Here is a 20,727-nt window from a genome sequence, read left to right as displayed (position 1 = left end):
TTCACTGGATATGTGGAATCATCAGATCATAATATTGTGCTCTTTCACACTGAGGTGATTATCGAGGCCGGGAGGGTTGGAAAGATTTTTCAAATACTGAGGAACTATTAAAAAATGATGACTTTGTTGACTTACTGTGTGAGGTGAAGAAAAACACGACTGAGCAGCTCTGCTTATTAGTGGTGGATGTGGTGAGTTATGACAGTCAGAAATCAGTCTTACTTCTGTGCTCTCTCAACATTACCAGGACAGAGAAACCAGACACATGCTCATTGCTCACATGGAGTACTCCAAACAAAAGACAATGAAAAAATGTACAGAACTCGTGATGGTTATGAAATAAACCAAAACTTGTTACAACTCAACTCCCGAGTGGCGCTGTGGTCTAGGGCACTCAGTCCAAGAGGCGTCACTAAAGTCCCTAGTTGAATCCAGGCTCTATCACATCCGGCTGTGATTGGGAGTCCCACAGGGCGGCGCACAATGGACCCAGCCTCGTCTGGGTTTGGCCGGGGTAGGCCGTCATTGTAAATCAGAATTAGTTCTTACCTGACTTTCCTAGTTAAATAAAGGTTAAATAAAAATACATATAAACTGTAGCAGGTTGTGAACGCCACAATGTTTCCAGTCTGAGAGTGAGAATGGTAAATGACTGTAATGAATACATGCATTAACATAAATGAATATAAATGACGGGGATTAATGGTACATTTACTAGGCCTACTGGTGACATATGTAATGGTGAATTGATCAAAAATAAGCAAACAAGTCACACAATGAAACAATGAAACAATGAATGTGCAAGATTTGGTGGGAGACAACTGAGTGCATTCTGGAGAGCTGAGTGCATGCATTCTGGAGAGAAACGTGCTATATCTTTACCGCACAATACTCCCCTTCTTGTTGCAGAATTTGAAACTATATTCAAGACACATTATCTTAACACATATTTTAGATGCTTTTCACTGACAGCCACAACTCAATCAGCTAGACCTATTTCCACGATCACTACCCAAATTGCGGGCTTCACAAATAGGCGTAGGCCTACACACTTGTGATTTGAAACAATCCACAGCTATTTAAATAAAGAACAGAAGCTAATGATCCTCTGTGGTTAAGTCATGGTCCTTGGTGAAGTATTTTAATGATTTTATTTAGACAAGAGTAATTATATCATTTTGCAGAAACATCCATTTACTTTGGTATAATGGCGCCGGAGGGGATGGCTGTCGTTTTATGGGCTCCTAACCAACTGTGCTATTTTGTTTCTTTTTCACATTTGTTTTTGTAACTAATTATGTACATAATGCTGCTGCTACCATCTCTTATGACCGAAAAGAGCTTCTGAACATCAGAACAACGGTTACTCACCTCGAACTGGACAAAGATTTTTATTTTCTTTAATGAGTCCGAAACAAAGGATATACTGCTTTGTCAAGACCATGCCCAAATCCCCGTCATCCGTGTGAAGAAAAGATGGAGAAAAAAGGGGAGGAGGGCAGGGTGCCTTTTAAGAATTTGCCGATGAGTAGGTAGACCACCACTACACTCCGTATTATTGGCCAACGTGCAATCATTGGAAAACAAACTGGACGATCTACGATTAAGACTACACTACCAACTGGACATTAAAAACTGTAATACCTTATTGTTTCACCGAGACGTGGCTTAACGACAACACAGATAATATAGAGCTGGCTTCTCCGTGCATCGGCAGGTCAGAGCAGCTACGTCTGGTAAGAAGAGGGGTGGGGGTGTGTGTCTATTTGTCAATAACTGCTGGTGCGCGATGTCTAATAATAAAGAAGTCTCAAGGTATTGCTCGCCTGAGGTAGAATACCTCATGATAAGCTGTAGATTAAACTATCTACCAAGAGAGTTCTCATCTATATTATTCGTAGCTGTCTATTTACCACCACAAAGCGATGCTGGCACTAAGACTGCACTCAACGAGCTGTATAAGGCGATAAGCAAACAAGAAAATGCTCATCCAGAAACGGCGCTCCTAGTGTTCGGGGACTTTAATGCAGGCAAACTTAAATCAGTTTTACCTCATTTCTACCAGCATGTTAAATGTGCAACCAGAGGGAAAAAAACTCTACACCACCTTTACTTCACACACAGAGACACATACAAAGCTCTCCCTCGCCCTCTATTTGGCAAATCTGACCATAATTCTATCCTCCTGATTCCTGCTTACAAGCAAAAACTAAAGCAGGAAGTACCAGTGACTCGCTCAATACGGAAGTGGTCAGATGACGCAGATGCTACGCTAAAGAACAGTTTTGCTTGCACAGACTGGAATATGTTCCAGGATTCATCCAATGGCATTGAGGAGTATACCACCTCAGTCCCTGGCTTCATCAATAAGTGCATCGACGATGTTGTCCCCACAGTGACCGTACGTACATATCCCAACTAGAAGCCATGGATTACAGGCAACATCCGCACCGAGCTAAAGGCTAGAGATGCCTCTTTCAAGGAGTGGGAAACTAATCCAGATGCTCATAACAAATCCCGCTATGCCCTCAGACGAACCATCAAACAGGCAAAGCGTCAATACAGGACTAAGATTGAATCCTACTACAGCGGCTCTGACACTCGATTACCAGGATGTGTACTCAAAGCATGCGCGGACCAACTGGCAAGTGTATTCACTGACATTTTCAACCTCTCCCTGAACAAGTCTGTAATACCTACATGTTTCAAACAGACCACCATAGTCCCTGTGCCCAAGAAAGCGAAGGTAAGCTGCCTAAATGATTACCGCCCCATAACACTCACGCCGGTAGCCATGAAGTGCTTTGAAAGGCTGGTCATGGCTCACATCATCACCATCATGCCGGAATCCCTGGCCCCACCCTAATTCACATACTGCCCCAACAGATCCACAGATGACACAATCTCAGTCGCAATCCACACTGCCCTATCCCACCTGGACAAAAGGAACACCTACGTGAGAATGCTGTTCATTTACTGTAGTTCAGCGATCAACACCATAGTACCCACAAAGCTCATCACTAAGCTAAGGACCCTGAGACTAAACACGTCCCTCTGCAACTGGATCCTGGATTTCTCAGAACAAGAATAGACTGACGAGTTTCAGAAGAAAGTCTTTGTTTCTGGCCATTTTGAGCCTGTAATCGAACCCACCAATGCTGATGCTCCAGATACTCAACTAGTCTAACTAGTTTTATTGCTTCTTTAATCAGAACAACAGTTTTCAGCTGTGCTAACATAATTGCAAAAGGGTTTTCTAATGATCAATTAGCCTTTTAAAATGATACACTTGGATTAGCTAACACAACGTGCCATTGGAACACAGGGGTGATGGTTGCTGATAATGGGCCTCTGTACGCCTATGTAGAAATTCCATAAAAAATCAGCCGTTTCCAGCTACAATAGTAATTTACAACATTAACAATGTCTACACTGTATTTCTGATCAATTTGATGTCATTTGAATGGACAAATGTTTTTGACATAATATATAGCACAGAACATCCCTTCCCTTCTTCTCTCCACCCCTCCCTTCTCCTCCCCTCTCCCCTCCCTTCTCCTCCCCTCCTCTCCTCCCTTCTCGTCTCTTTTCCTCTCTTCCCCTCTCTTCTCCTCCCCTCTCATTCCTTCTCCTCTACTCTCCTCTCCACCCCCTTCTCTTCTCTCCTCTTGTCTTCTCTGCTCCTCTCCTCTCCACCTCTCCCTTCTCCTCCCCTCCCTTCTCCTCCCCTCCCTTCTTATCCTCCCTTCTCTTCTCCTCTCCACCCTCCCTTCTCCTCCCCTCCCTTCTTCTCCCCCCTCTTCCCTTCTCTTCTCCTCTCCACCCTCCCTTCTCCTCCCCTCCCTTCTTCTCCCCCCTCCTCCCTTCTCTTCTCCTCTCCACCCTCCCTTCTCCTCCCCTACCTTCTTCTCCCCCCTCCTCCCTTCTCTTCTCCTCTCCACCCTCCCTTCTCCTCCCCAACCTTTTTCTCCCCCCTCCTCCCTTCTCCTCTCCTCCCTCCCTTCTCCTCCCCTCCCTTCTCCTCCCTTCTCTTCTTCTATCTCTCCTCTTAACTTAACCAGTGGGAGGTTTTCACTAACTTCTTCATTCATCTTTGTGATTTTATTTTCTATCTTTCTGTCAGTCCTGTCTCCTTTCCTCTCATTGTGTGCAGTAATTTGGTTATAGATTGGGCTAGAAAGAGGAGATGAGAGAGAAGATGGATAAAAGCTAGGCTGATCAATCTTAGCTGATCAAGCAGGCCTGTTCTGTCATCACCCTGGTGTTTAAGTGAGCCCACCAGTACTAGTCGGGAGAACCGGGAAGAAAGTAACAATTTTCCTAATTACTCAGAGATCGATAGAGCTAGAGACACCATATTTTATGACAAACAACTTTCATATGTCCTCCACCATTAGCAACTGTAATTTAATTTCTAAGATAAATTAGTTGAAATTGAATAGACTGAGAACAGAACTACCACAATGTTACGTCTGTAAGTTCTTGTTCATATGTATACATTTGTACAGTATACGGAGTAAAACAACTTCCACAATGCTACTTTTGTACCTGCCGGAAGGGCAGGAGTAACACAGTATTGAGATGGAAGTAACAGCTGGCGAAAAGTGCACAATATCTCTCTTATCTCCATCTTTCTGGTTTGTAACGCTCTTTACTTTTAACAAATGTACTATTAGCCATCATGTCATGTTTGGGTCAATTTGAATGATTCATGCTATGGTTTGAAATGTATGAAAATGATCACATAATAGCTATATTAACCATAGTTTTCTCATCTCACTTTAATGGGAATGTCACAATTTTGTCACAATTTTCAATGACTATTCATGCTTAGCCCTACCAATCAGGTGTGCTCCAGCTGTCCTTGTCATGCGCACTCCTCGTGTCTTGATAGAATAAAAAAAGATATTCTCTTCACAAATAGCAAACTCATCATGCTTGTCACATTTCCGTGGCTTGACACAAGGTAATTGACCCCCAGATTCATAAAAATATATATTTTTAACTGCTAACCGGTTGATAAAAGCTTATGTGAGAAGCTGATCCATCAAGTCAATTGATTAAGGCATAATTCTAATGACGTCATATATAATTTTATAACATTCAGTCACTTGTTGATATTTTGACATGACATGCAACATGAACTAGAGGAGACAATGGCCTGTGTTTTAAATATTTTTTATTTTATTCCAGTTCATCAGTTAATATTGTGTTACTTTCGTCCCACCCGTCTTTCCTGTAACTTCTACCAGGCTAACACCCAAGACTAGCGTGCATGATACTTGAAACCTATGCTGTCATTTAGTTACTAGATGGGTTAAGAAAATTACTTATGTTTGGAACCTTAAATAGCTAAACGCAATTCTAAAACTGAAAAATACTTCTGGGTCTGTTTCTTTTTTACTTACATGGCTCAAAACCACTTTTTGTTGATGACTTGAACTGGGCTTTTCTTTTGCAGGAAGGTCATACCCCGCATTAGGAACGTGTGGTCCCGTGTGGCTCAGTTGGTAGAGCATGGCTCTTGCAACGCCAGGGTTGTGGGTTCATTCCCCACAGGGGGACCAGGATGAATATGTATGAACTTTCCAATTTGTAAGTCGCTCTGGATAAGAGCGTCTGCTAAATGACTTAAATGTAAATGACTTAAATGTGCTGACTTCACTACATCATTCTAGCTGTTATCTGAGAAACTGGGTGTGTTACTTTTGCCCCGTGTTACTTTCGTCCCAGTTCTCCCCTAGTTTTATCTAATGGCAGTGGCTTTACTTCATACAACTGAGAAAAAGTATTGTTCTGCAAACCGACAGAATTCTGCAAGAGTTCATTAAGTTTTAATAGAGAGACGTGTGATGCCTGAAGTTACACTGCTTGTAGTGTTACTGATTGGGCTTTCTCTGTGTGTGGGGAGTGTTCTCTAGTCAGCCCTAGTCAGCCCTTCTAACAGCACTGAACTACCTAGAGACAAAATCCATCAGTGTGACAGAAGGGAGTGGACCAGAGAGGGGGAGGGAGAGAGAGATGGGGGGGCAGAGAGAGAAAGACAGTGCGAGAGAGAGTGCGAGAGAAAGTACGAGAGAGATGGAGAGACAGATGGAATGAGAGAAAGTGCAAGAGAGAAGAAGAGAGAGAGAATTAAAGAAAGAGAGAGAAGGGAACACAGATTTAGGCATAACTCAAATCCATATGCAGACAAGCAGAAAATTACCTTCTCTACCTTGCATGCATTTAGGAGACAGAAGATAATTTGGCTTTTTGTCCTTCTGTTGTTCAGCAAATAATTTACTGTGTCATCGAAAGGCTCAGAAAGGGCTCCATCGCTCAACAAATTACAACTCCTCTCTCAGTTGATTCCCAAGCTAAAATTGTGGGAGGAGACTGGGGAGAGAAAGATAGCGAGATAGAGAGAAAAGAATAGAGGGAGAGAGAGAGAGAAAGCATGCGCCTTGTAGCCTGTCAGAGTTTGCAGACAATAACAGGACATGTATGGACATAGACGGGTGCATGGTTACAGGTTTAGACCACACGTGGCCACATGTAACCATGGGAAATGGGGAATGCCTGTGTTTGTTGCAGACAGGAAGTTCAATGTTCCAGAAACTAAGTCTTTTGTCACACAGCTATGTCTCAATACCTAGACTTCTCACAGTCTCACAGGCTTTTTTATTCCACAACTCTTTAAAAGTCGGGGGGGAAATCGATGATGTGGGAGTATACCCTACGCCTTGTGTCTAGTATCCATCCGTGGTTTATGTCACAGTAGGGAGTCTGTCAATATCTCAGAAGGTGAATTCCTTCAGCTGGCTTCTTTGATCTCAAAGCGTGGCCTCTGCTGTCTGTTGGGTTCTGTGTTCCTTCTTCCTTCAGAGCCTATCAGAGCCTACCAGAGCCTATCAGAGCCTATAGAACTACACCTTGATCTCAGCTGGAACACACAGATGTCCAACTTTTTATACCCAAACAAAGGCCACCAGACACCAGTCCCATCCAACCCTCTCCATATGGGGGGCTTGATTTAATTAAAACACAGTCACTATGGAGGATCATTTTTCTTCTCCGCTCAGTGGTTAAACTGAGACAGAAGTTGGTGGTTAAACTGAAACAGAAGTTGGTGGTTAAACTGAGACAGAAGTTGGTGGTTAAACTGAGACAGAAGTTGGTGGTTAAACTGAGACAGAAGTTGGTGGTTAAACTGAAACAGAAGTTGGTGGTTAAACTGAGACAGAAGTTGGTGGTTAAACTGAAACAGAAGTTGGTGGTTAAACTGAGACAGAAGTTGGTGGTTAAACTGAAACAGAAGTTGGTGGTTAAACTGAAACAGAAGTTGGTGGTTAAACTGAGACAGAAGTTGGTGGTTAAACTGAAACAGAAGTTGGTGGTTAAACTGAAACAGAAGTTGGTGGTTAAACTGAGACAGAAGTTGGTGGTTAAACTGAGACAGAAGTTGGTGGTTAAACTGAAACAGAAGTTGGTGGTTAAACTGAGACAGAAGTTGGTGGTTAAACTGAAACAGAAGTTGGTGGTTAAACTGAGACAGAAGTTGGTGGTTAAACTGAAACAGAAGTTGGTGGTTAAACTGAAACAGAAGTTGGTGGTTAAACTGAAACAGAAGTTGGTGATTAAACTGAAACAGAAGTTGGTGGTTAAACTGAAACAGAAGTTGGTGGTTAAACTGAGACAGAAGTTGGTGGTTAAACTGAAACAGAAGTTGGTGGTTAAACTGAAACAGAAGTTGGTGGTTAAACTGAAACAGAAGTTGGTGGTTAAACTGAGACAGAAGTTGGTGGTTAAACTGAAACAGCTAGTCTTCCTGGAGTCCAAGGAAGAGGTTAAACCAAGACAGAATGTGTGTCCCAAATGGCACCCTATTCCCTATATAGAGCACTATTTTTGACTAGAGCCCTATGGTCCCTAGTCAAAACTAGTGTACTATAGGGAATCCAGCGTTTGTCTTAGTGGCACAGTCCAAGTGACATATTATTAGGAAATTGTATTGCGCATTCAATGTTCTGCCAGGGAGTTCTACTAGATAAATTCTGACCCAGTGCCATTGAACTTTAAAACAGCTGTTGAATGATGTTGCAGGAAATGTATTTTAGCCACAGCAATAACCGTTTTCCCTCTCACTTTACTTGATGGAGTATCTGGTAAATGGTCTCTGGTCCTGGCTCACTGCTGTTGCTAAGGCAGTGCGGATATCAAGGTGTCCTTGCTAAATTCCCAATCTGGCTGTCATACCATCATGTTCACGCGATCTTTCCCAGCTTTCAATTGGCTCATTTATCCCTTATTTTCTCCCCTGTAACTATTCCCCAAGTCGTTACTGTAAAAGAGAATGTGTTCTTAGTCAATTTACCTGGTAAAATAAGTGTTTTTTTTATATTGGGGTAGCACTGCCAGCTCAATAGCACTTCCTTGCCACAGAATAAGCAAAGAACGAAAACAAAGACTGAGGATTGTATTCCAAATGGAGCTGAATTCATTGTGTGAATTAAAGAGGGGTTGTAATGACTACTGGGTGGTCTATGGTTAGTGTGATCTGTGATCTTTGTGTGAACTGAACCGTATTTATGTTCAACGAGTATCAAAGACCCTTATTCATTAACTTTGCCTCCCCATTACAAGCCCTGGGCCCTGGCCACTTGTATGTATCCTTCTTGTAACACATAATTGCAGACATCACCGCACTCATGCAAAACAAGAGAAAACGGGTTGCCTGGCGGATCAACAAGGGCCTGAACCAGTAGGAACTAATGAGCTGGTAAATGTGGAGAAAGCCGGGCCCATTTTCATATGTAAATGTTACAAGCTTGTAGTACGATGCCCAGGCTGGTGAAATAGCTTAGCTGAATGGAGCCGCCAACACACTCAAAGGAGTGAAAAGGAAAGAGTAGTTTGGAGGGAAAACACTTGATGATGCCCCAGTGTTATATGGCCCACTGTCTCAGCATCACTAAACCAATTAGGGAGCAGTGAGCTGTGACCTGCGCGGGACAGGGGTACGAGGAGGAGGGACAGGGGGATAAAGGGGGAGGAAAAGGGGTGGTGGGAAAGGGGGAGCGAGGAGGGGGCAAAATCAGTTCAGTAAACTCTACAACTGCCTCTCCTACTCTCCTTCTCTTCTCCCCTTTGCTCCTCCTCCTCGCCCCCTCTCCCTCTGTCGAGTCTTCCTGTGAAAAGACAAAAGCCCTGAATCAATATTCCTCCTTTTCCTTTCGTCCTCTGAAGAAAAGGGGGGGTCGAAGAAAAGGATGGAGAGGTTCAGAAAAAGGAGAGAGAGGGTTGATAGAAAGGAGGGAGGGGGTCAGAAAAAGGAGAGAGGGTTGATAGAAAGGAGGGAGGGGGTCAGAAAAAGGAGAGAGGGTTGATAGAAAGGAGGGAGGGGGTCAGAAAAAGGAAAGAGAGGGTTGATAGAAAGGAGGGAGCGGGTCAGAAAAAGGAGAGAGGGTTGATAGAAAGGAGGGAGGGGGTCAGTGAAAGGAGAGAGGGTTGATAGAAAGGAGGGAGGGGGTCAGTGAAAGGAGAGAGAAAGTTGTTGGACATTAATGTGTCTCTACATACCATCTAGTAACCCTTGTAGAAAATGTTGGGCTTTCCTCCTAAATGTGGAGTATGGAGAATTATTTAAATCAGTGTTGATGCTGTTAGTTGGTAACTGGGCTGTCCAGTACTATAATGAGAAAGTAGATTAATTGAGTGAGTTGTTTCATCTCCTTGTCTCCTCATCTCTATGGACTGAGCGAATCCTTCTCCTCCTCCCACTCTTCCTCTCTTTGGACTGAAATTATCCTCCTCCTCCTCCTTTTTGACTTAAATTCTCCTTCTCCAGCCAGACAGATGCCTGTTTTTCTCCACCTCATTTATGTGTTTCTACCCACATCATGCTCCCTCCTCTTTCTCCTCCCCCCTAAACGATGACCCTTATACTGTCAGCTCTCAGCACAGCATTCTCTCTCTCTCTTTCTCTCACTCATCCATCTATCTATCCAAAATCACAGAACAGAGATACACACTTTTGACATTTCAGTGTAGAAGAACTGATATATAGGGGGCAGGGTGTACAGACCCATGCTGCTGGGGCTGGTGTGGGCTCATGCTGCAGCATGTGTATACAGTGGGGAGAACAAGTATTTGATACACTGCCGATTTTGCAGGTTTTCCTACTTATAAAGCATGTAGAGGTCTGTAATTTTTATCATAGGTACACTTCAACTGTGAGAGACGGAATCTAAAACAAAAATTCAGAAAATCACATTGTATGATTTTTAAGTAATTAATTTGCATTTTATTGCATGACATAAGTATTTGATCACCTACCAACCAGTAAGAATTCCGGCTCTCACAGACCTGTTCGTTTTTCTTTAAGAAGCCCTCCTGTTCTCCACTCATTACCTGTATTAACTGTACCTGTTTGAACTCGTTACCTGTATAAAAAGACACCTGTCCACACACTCAATCAAACAGACTCCAACCTCTCCACAATGGCCAAGACCAGAGAGCTGTGTAAGGACATCAGGGATAAAATTGTAGACCTGCACAAGGCTGGGATGGGCTACAGGACAATAGGCAATCAGCTTGGTGAGAAGGCAACAACTGTTGGCGCAATTATTCGAAAATGGGAGAAGTTCAAGATGACGGTCAATCACCCTCGGTCTGGGGCTCCATGCAAGATCTCACCTCGTGGGGCATCAATGATCATGAGGAAGGTGAGGGATCAGCCCAGAACTACACGGCAGGACCTGGTCAATGACCTGAAGAGAGCTGGGAGCACAGTCTCAAAGAAAACCATTAGTAACACACTACGCCGTCATGGATTAAAATCCTGCAGCGCACGCAAGGTCCCCCTGCTCAAGCCAGCGCATGTCCAGGCCCGTCTGAAGTTTGCCAATGACCATCTGGATGATCCAGAGGAGGAATGGGAGAAGGTCACGTGGTCTGATGAGACAAAAATAGAGCTTTTTGGTCTAAACTCCACTCGCCGTGTTTGGAGGAAGAAGAAGGATGAGTACAACCCCAAGAACACCATCCCAACCGTGAAGCATGGCGGTGGAAACATCATTCTTTGGGGATGCTTTTCTGCAAAGGGGACAGGACGACTGCACCGTATTGAGGGGAGGATGGATGGGGCCATGTATCGCGAGATCTTGGCCAACAACCTCCTTCCCTCAGTAAGAGCATTGAAGATGGGTCGTGGCTGGGTCTTCCAGCATGACAACGACCCGAAACACACAGCCAGGGCAACTAAGGAGTGGCTCCGTAAGAAGCATCTCAAGGTCCTGGAGTGGCCTAGCCAGTCTCCAGACCTGAACCCAATAGAAAATCTTTGGAGGGAGCTGAAAGTCCGTATTGCCCAGCGACAGCCCCGAAACCTGAAGGACCTGGAGAAAGTCTGTATGGAGGAGTGGGCCAAAATCCCTGCTGCAGTGTGTGCAAACCTGGTCAAGAACTACAGGAAACGTATGATCTCTGTAATTGCAAACAAAGGTTTCTGTACCAAATATTAAGTTCTGCTTTTCTGATGTATCAAATACTTATGTCATGCAATAAAATGCAAATTAATTACTTAAAAATCATACAATGTGATTTTCTGGATTTTTGTTTTAGATTCCGTCTCTCACAGTTGAAGTGTACCTATGGTAAAAATTACAGACCTCGACATGCTTTGTAAGTAGGAAAACCTGCAAAATCGGCAGTGTATCAAATACTTGTTATCCCCACTGTATATATTCTTTTACCTTTATTTAAATAGGAAAGTCAGTTAAGAATAAATTCTTATTTACAATGACAGTCTACCCCGGCCAAACCCTAACCTGGACAACGCTGGGCTAATTGTGCGCCGCCCTATGGGACTCCCAATCACGACCGGTTGTGATACAGCCTGGAATCGAACCAGGGTCTGTAGTGATGTCTCTAGCACTGAGATGCAGTGCCTTAGACTGCTGCACCACTGGGGGGCTGGTGAACCATCTGGAGGACGTTGTAGGGGTGTGGGGCGTCAGGGGGGTACAGTGGACGAGGAGGGAGGCTTGGTTCTAACTTTCTAGGCCCGTTATGTCAAGTTTGTGCTTTTAATGATGTAGCTATTGGGCCAATAAATGTATTTCTGTCTCTGTCTCTGTCTCTGTCTCTGTCTCTGTCTCTGTCTCATTCTCTGTCTAGGTCTCTGTCTCTGTCTCTGTCTCATTCTCTGTCTAGGTCTCTGTCTCTCTTTCTCTGGGATCCGTAGGGCGGCGGGGGTGGCAGAGGGGGCTGTGGAGCAGAATCAATTTAAATTCTATTTATTTTTTGGTTTGTGTTGGGTTTTCATCAATGGTGGTTATTAGGAGGAGAAAGTGCCACCAGGGCTCTTGGGTTCTGATGTTATTACCTGGGAGGAGAGGAGAGGGATCTGGAATAAGGCCAGTTCTGCAATGTTATACAGGGACGCTCTTAGCTCTCTCATTTTAAAAGGCTGACAAGTAGAAGGATGCTGTGTACCACCGCAGGATACAATATTACCACATTCCACACTTCCTTTAATGTGCTGACCTTGAAATACAGCATGTAAACTAGTGAATTCAATTCCATTCAATTCAACTGCATATTTTGTCCCTCTGGGGTAATTCTCTGTCTATTGTCCATATGAACGTAATACCGAGGTATATACCCATGTGTACTTATCTGTAAGTGTGTCTTTGTACCAATTCCTCATGGTAGGTGAACAAGTATGGAGATGATTTGGGTGACAAACCTGCTTCTTTGATTATAGTGGGGAGGGAGTAATATAAAGACTTTTGAAAAGGTGTCTTGCACAGTTTCATTTACTCCCGCCAGCTCTCTTGCTCTCTCTCCGTCAGCGCGAGACAAGGCGGTGGCTGTGGTGGAATGGAATCATTGCTTTGTCCTTCCTCGCCTGTCATTGCTGCTTCTCCACTGGCAGCAGACAGAAGGGAGTAGGACAGATAAAGAGAGAGAGAGAAAGACAGACAGAGAGAGACCGACAGAGGGTGAGAGCAAGGGAGAAAAAGAAAGGGAGCGAGAGAGAGACAGAAGCAGAATGTGATGATTGATCTGCAAAATCCAGGAGAACTCTTGATTTGTAAAGCCTGCTTTAAGAAGGCAGCCATGCCGAAAGATGCAGACTAACTCCAAGCATCCAGGGATTCTATATTCCACTATAATGGATGGCTCTCTGAGAGAACTGGTTTGTTTGTTGATGAAGACATACATTACATGGAAAACCATGAAAACCTTGTTTAATGTATTAAATAGTTTTGAGCCATCCAGGCATGACCTTACGGAAAAACCACGTGATCTTATGTGAAGTTAATGTAATAACATGTGACAGCATGTAAAACAACATGTGATAACATGAAACTACACATTTGAAAACATGAGAGTTAGGTTTTCACATGTGAAACTGCAATTCACGTGAGGTGAAAACATGTTATTCTCCTCACATGTGAAAAGGTGTTAACATGTGAACTCTAATTGTAATTTTCACATGTGAAACTGCACAGTTTAAGTTTTTATTTGTAAGGCAAGTAATGAAATGGTATGGGGGTTTTAAGGTAAGCGGTATGCTGCTCAGCTAAAATAGTTTAAACATTTGGCATGATTACTTAGTGCTGACTTCTCAATATGACCCCATTTGAGATTTGATCTCCCAACCTCTGGATTTGGGGTATGCTGATCTTACTTCTCAAGCAAGAATTTTGCTAGGACTGTCTGGGAGTGATCTGAGTGGGGAGGGGGAGGAGTATGGAATCTGAAAACGACCTGTTATTCATAGGTTGCACCTCCGTCACTCGGTCGCGTCATGCCATTGTTATGAACGTTTTCAAGCTGCCCTCTATCGGCGGCACGATAGTGGTGCCCTAAAGTTGTGATAAGCCCAGTCATTCTAGACTGAGGCTAATGACTGTTTAGTCTAAAACACACTAAAGTCCCTGGAAATACGAGGAAATTGCTAAAGTAGTCAAATGTTTAGTAGTGTCATGACGTTGCCCTCTTTGGGTACAGCGAGCACCATCCCCCTCTCTCTGTCTCCTACACTCAGGCTGCTGCGACCTCAGGTCGTAAATTCCTGGAGGAGATTATCTCCTCATGGCCACAGTATAGAGAGAGAGTGAGTTTTCATAGAGAGAACAAAGGAATTTCTTCCACCTCACAGAACTGGAGAACCGAACAACATTTATGTTCTGGAGAAGGTATAAAAGATCGGTGAAGAATCCAGCTACGAACAGGTCCGTTTGGTACAATTTTGTGAAACTCATGAGAGAAAATACGTCCACATTACCATCACGCTGTTTATACAATAGCCTCAGATATGAGGCTTACATCTAATTGTTGTATGAGATGAATGAGTGAGGATGATACTGTTTGTGAAATTGTGTAATGTGATTTTGGACTGTTTATTGAAGGAAACTCCAATTCCCTTTGGAGTTTAACTAAATCAGAGGACTGCCCATGAGCACAGTTATGGTCTTGCGTCCTGGGACAGACCCTTTTCTGCTCTTCCGAATAAAACCCCCACCCGGGTTTTCTATCCCCAGACCAGCTTACCTCGATAACGAGATGGCCAAGGTTTGAGAGGAGACCAGCTTACCTCGATAACGAGAGGGCCAAGGTTTGAGTAGAGACCATAAACCTGAGTATAAGCTAAGGTTTGAGTAGATGGCTGAATCTTTTAACCATACCACATGGTTAAACTCTTAGACTATCGATACCGACAGAATAAGAACAAGTCTTTGATATTAATTACTAGTCTGCAGCTAGGAATTCGGTATCATTGAACGCGAAGACCGACAATTGCCGAAACATCTATCTATAACGATATGAATGAATGTCACTCTGAACCATCCATTCTAACCACGACCTACAGAGAGAGAGAGAGAGAGCGGACAAACTCTCCAACAGAAACAAACTTTTCAACTGAGATCCCGACGACACACTGAGCGTAAATATATATATTGATTGCAATTGTTCCCGAATGAGTGAGCGTTCATGTGCAAAGGATTAGGATTTCAATTGTTATAATTATCAACTGTGTGTTGTCTTATCTCAGGCGACCCCAACTTCCCTTTTGTACACCAAGCCGCGATGCTGATTTAGCCCACTAGGGCACATCCGCTATCATTTCTTTGTAACCATATCTACTGTTTGTTATGCATTTCTGTGAGTACTTAGTTAGTAAATAAATATTTTAAGACAATTGATGTATGGATGACTCATAGTGAAGACTGGGTTCGTGCAGATAACCAACAATTTACGACATTTGGAATGAGACTGACGTGAGATAAATAATAATTCATTAATTTGAAGACTAATTGATCAGATATTAAATATCTGAAAGTTATATTAGGAAAATTATAACTTTGTAATCTGAATATTTTCCTTGGTGCCCCGACTTCCTAGTTAATTACAGTTATATGATTAATCAGTTTAATCGCGTAATAATAATTACAGAGAGTTATTTGATAAATAAAGTCTTCAGTTTAATGATGCCAAAGACACGGCACTAGGAAACAACAGCATTATCATGTCATCAAATTTACTTTCGAAATGGCAATGTTGTCATTAGCTTACAAAGTTTGTAAAAAATAGCTAGCAATGCTAACGGTAGCTAGCTAAAATCCGGTGACCTCTCAATCGTAGTTAACTAGCTAACGTAATACTGCATCTAAAGTCAATCTGGCGACATCAAAATGATGACAAACGGTTTCCTACTAATTATGTGCCTCCTTTTGAATGCCATTGTATTTCCAAGCCACTGTAATGCACTTTTGATTAAATCTTCATCGGAGCTCATTGACGATGCTTTGAGTAGAATGCTCAGATGGGCATCAGTACAAAATAAATGTTCAAAAAACTATTGTGACGAAATATGCAACCCATGAATTGGCAGAGAGGTTTGGAACTCTCTTTGTTAATGATCTTTATAAACTGGGTGGTTCAAGCCCTGAATACTGATTGGCTGACAACCGTGGTATATCAGGCCATATACCACAGGTCTACTATTTACGTTGGTAACCAGTTTATATTTGCAATAAGTCACCTCGGGGGTTTGTGGTATATGGCTAATATACCACGGCTAAGGGCTGTATCCAGGCACTGCGTGTTGCATCGTACATAAGAATAGCCTTTAGCCTTGATATATTGGCCATATACCACACCCCCTCTGGCCTTGTTGAATACTCGTTTCTGATTGGCTTGAAGGGCATTCAAGAACTTGCATTATTTCTCTATAATGCACGGCAATATTCAATGGCTATGAAGTTCATTTTGACATGTTCTATGTTTGAGCTGCTTTTGAAAGCAAAAATAGAATTGAAAATATTATTGGCATTGTTGAATTCGATTTTCTTAATAGCAAGCTAGCAGGACTGATGGTTTGGTTAGCTAAGCTAGCAAGTCTGTTTGTTTGGTTACCAAGGCAACTACTGTAGCTATCTAGTAAACTTGCAAGCTACTTCAGTGGATGTCGAACACATTCCTACCCTCAAATGAACACATTATAGCTGTGGTATTATCGGGATAATCATCTCAGGGCTCTATATCCCAACTCCCCCTGAGACACCCTCAGAGAGTGGGGTCACAGCCAGGGTCTGCCATTGTCAACGGCAACCTTGGAGCAATTAGGGTTAAGTGTTTTGCTCAAGTGCACCTCAACAGATTTCTCACCTTGTCGGCTCTGTGATTTAAACTTCCGACCTTTCACAACGCTCTAACCGGTTTCCTACCTGTGGAGAATAATCATTGTTGGGGAAGCTACTCTGAAAATATTGTTTAAAAGCTACCAATTACATCCCAGTGGAAGAAGTTGAGTTACACTAAAACTACTGCGTGAAAAATTATCATCTATAAATCTCAAATATCATAGACATCACTCTGTAGTCAGATGTTAACCAAATGTGTAATTTGGCCTTTAAACACAAAAACTATGTTTCAACTGAGAATAAGTCAGGTCTGATGCCGAAAAAGAAAGGACATTCTTGCCTACTTCATCCATATTGTCTTTTCATTTAGCAAAAAAGTAGTGTGTTAAAGTAATTAACTACTGAAAACACTGTCAAGATTTGAATTTAGTTAAACTACCACCAAGCTACTGCAAAATGTAGTTTAATTACTAGTTGAACTACATGTAGTTCACTACTCCCCGACGCTGAAAATGTTTCAACTCCCTGGAAGGTTAGTGTCATGCTAGCGTGTTGTGGCACACACGTTCCACGTCATGCATTATTTTCCACAGAGCGCATAGTCCCTTGTTGATTATTCCTTACATATTAAAGGCCCAGTGAAGTCAAAAACCTGAAACGTTTTATATGTCCATACTATGAGGTTAGAATAATATTGTTACATTTTGAAAATTATGATAATGACCTTTTAGTGTAAGCTGTTTGAAAAGACTGTCTGTAATGTCTGCCTGTTTTCAGTGGATGGAGTTTTAGCCTGCACGGTGACAGTCCAAGCTAAATTCTTGCGTGAGAAATTGCTCTTTGCTAAGAAGCATTTTTTTAATTATTATTATTATTATAAATGTTTCTAATGGAAAAAATTTACATTACGGTACTTAATTGTTACCCAGAAATGATTTGATATTGAGATAAAAACAGCTGCAAGTCAAAACTCCACCCATGCAAAACCTGCTCATTAGAAGGTCCTGTGTAGATTGTATTTTCAACCAGCAACTATCAGGAAATAACACTGATCTAATTTTCTTTACACTTTTACAGTGTTAGTTTCATCAGCTGTTGTACAATATGACACAAATCACAGGAAAAACTGAATTTTGACTGCACTGGGCCTATAAAGGATTTAAAAGATTTCAAATAGTATTAGAACCCAGGTCTGGTAGAAACAGCTACAGTAGGTTGTTGGCAGTTAAGAGTGTTGTGCCAGTAACCGAGCAAGGCACTTAACCATAATTGCTCCTGTAAGTCATTCTGGATAAGAGCATCTGCTAAAATGACCCAAAAAATATGAATAACAGTTTGAAATAATACACTGTTTTCCAACACTGCTGAGGACCTGCATTTGTTTACATCATTGTTGAGATGCCTGGGGAAAAGAGTGGGTGCCTTGGGAGGTCTGGAGGAGACAAGATGTTTTTACAACACAATTTGTTTGGAGCCGGGGTTGAGGATGAAAAGGCAGCAAGGGGTTGCTTTGGGAGTGAGGTAGTGGAGGAGAAAAGGAGTAAAGGAGGAGAGGGGCCTGTGTGACTGCTGATAGTTAGGGGGAGGTGGAGAGATGACGACAAGGGGAGCTTCTTTGCTCATGCTGCCTCAGGACTGCATTCTGTAATTAATTTTCTATCTCTCTCATCACTCTCTCTCCTCTCTCTCTCTCTCTCTCTCTCTCCTTCCTCTCTTTCCATCTCTCTCCTCACACTTGTTTTGTCTCTGTTTGAAGTGGGACTCTTTAGGAAGGCATTGAATTTCCAGGCATGAGCCACTTTGATGCTTTAAGTACCCTCCGTTGTCTCCTTGTGAAAAATGTAAATGTGAAGCTGCCATTTACAGATGTAGGATCTTAATTTGAGTCTGTTTGCTACAGCAGGAATCCTGCAGCAACATTACATTTGAATTAGAAATGCAGGATAAATGTAGTAAGACGTTAGTTTGTCTGCCCCGGAGCATGTTAGTTCTGAAGGATTCTTTGCCATAGAAATATACCTGGCTAGAAGGTACGTACTTTCGTGGTACGGGTTATCTGAACTCAGAGTTGAACGAAGTTACTTCACTAACTACTTAGACTACATTCGTAGTATAAGGCTCTGTTCTGTAGAATCGCTTACAGGAGATTTATGTGAAAGTTTTTCACATGAGAAAAAGCTATTCCACATGTGAAACTGCAAATTTCACATCCGAATCCACAATTCACATGAGGTAAAAACATGTTATTCACCTCACATGTGAAGAAGTAGTATTAACATGTCAACTCAAAATGTATTACATGTGAAAATCTCAGCTCAATATCTGAAAACAGCTATTTCATATGCGAAAAGCGATTTCAATTACAAATTTCACATCAATCAATCAATTACATTTATTTATAAAGCCCTTTTTACATCAGCAGATGTCACAAAGTGCTATACAGAAACCCAGCCTAAAACCCCAAACAGCAAGCAATGCAGATGTAGAAGCAGGGTGGCTAGGAAAAACTCCCTAGAAAGACTGGAACCTAGGAAGAAACCTAGAGAGGAACCAGGCTCTGAGGGGTGGCCAGTCCTCTTCTGGCTGTGCCGGGTGGAGATTATAACAGAACATGTCCAAGATGTTCAAATGTTCATAAATGACCAGCAGGGTCAAATAATAATAATCACAGTGGTTGTAGACGGTGCAACAGGTCAGCACCTCAGGACTAAATGTCAGTTGGCTTTTCATAGCCAATCATTCTACCGCACCTGCTGTCTCTAGAGAGTTGAAAACAGCAGGTCTGGGACGAGGTAGCACGTCCGGTGAACAGGTCAGGGTTCCATAGCCGCAGGCGGAACAGTTGAAACTGGAGCAGCAGCACGACCAGGTGGACTGGGGACAGCAAGGAGTCATTAGGCCAGGTAGTCCTGAGGCATGGTCCTAGGGCTCAGGTCCTCAGAGAGAGAGAGAGAGAGGGAGAGAGGGAGGGAGGGAGAGAGAGAATACTTAAATTCACACAGGATACCAGATAAGAGAGGAGAAATACTCCAGATATAACAGAAATACTGGACAGGAGGGATCGGGGGTCCCTATATTGACCAGAGCCAAAAGTAATGCACTATATAGCGAATAGGGTGCCATTTGAGACTGTTCTGACTTTTCTGTTCTGATGCCTGTATTACTGTAAGCACAGAGTTGTTACAAACAAGGAGCTACACGGAACAGTGTGTACACACTTGTTGCATTCATCATCTACATTCAAAATGCAATTTTATCGGGCCTCCCGGGTGGCGCAGTGGTCTAGGGCACTGCGCCACCAGACGCATGGCTTTCGACCTTCGTCTCTCCCGAGCCCGTACGGGAGTTGTAGCGATGAGACAAGATAGTAATTACTAGCGATTGGATACCACAAAAATTGGGGAGAAAAGGGGATCCAATTTTAAATGCAATTTTATCCATTGTAAGCAAATTATGTCCAAAGCAACCAAGTAATTTAAAGAGAACTCAATTTGTATGATTGTTTAACCTTTCTGAACCACCCATCCCGGATCCGGGATAATTGTCATCAGCAACGTTGAATAGCATAGCGTAGCATAGCGCCACAGGTAAATAATATTACTAGAAAATATTAATATTCATGAAATCACAAGTGCAATATTGCAAAACATAGCTTAGCCTTTTGTTAATCCACCTGTCGTCTCAGATTTTGAAATTATGCTTTACAGCGAAAGCAATACAAGCGTTTGTGTAAGTTTATCGATCACTCGACAAAACAATAAGTACACTTAGCATCAGGTAACTTGGTCACGAAAATCAGATAAGCAATCAAATTAATCGTTTACCTTTGATGATCTTCGGATGTTTTCACTCACGAGACTCCCAGTTAGACAACAAATGTTCCTTTTTTGTTCCATAAAAATATTTTTTATATCCAAATACCTCCGTTAGTTTGGTGCGTTATGCCCAGGAATCCACTGGAAAGAGCGGTCACGACAACGCAGACAAAAATTCCAAATGATATCCATAATGTCCACAGAAACATGTCAAACGTTGTTTATAATCCATCCTCAGGGTGTTTTTCAAATATCTATTCGATAATATATCAACC

At 42.5% G+C, this 20,727-nt stretch overlaps 1 protein-coding gene across 2 annotated transcripts in view; it reads left to right on the top strand.

The window, feature by feature from the left end:
* macrod2 (mono-ADP ribosylhydrolase 2) overlaps positions 1-20,727 on the top strand; it is a 1,184,313-nt gene that overhangs the window by 1,144,262 nt on the left and 19,324 nt on the right. The window lies entirely within an intron of this gene.

This window comes from Salvelinus alpinus, chromosome 3, assembly GCF_045679555.1.
Source record: "Salvelinus alpinus chromosome 3, SLU_Salpinus.1, whole genome shotgun sequence".
NCBI classification, from domain to species: Eukaryota; Metazoa; Chordata; class Actinopteri; order Salmoniformes; family Salmonidae; genus Salvelinus; species Salvelinus alpinus.
The sequence above is the reverse complement of the archived record's forward strand: the minus strand, read 5'-3'. Positions and strand labels throughout refer to the sequence as shown.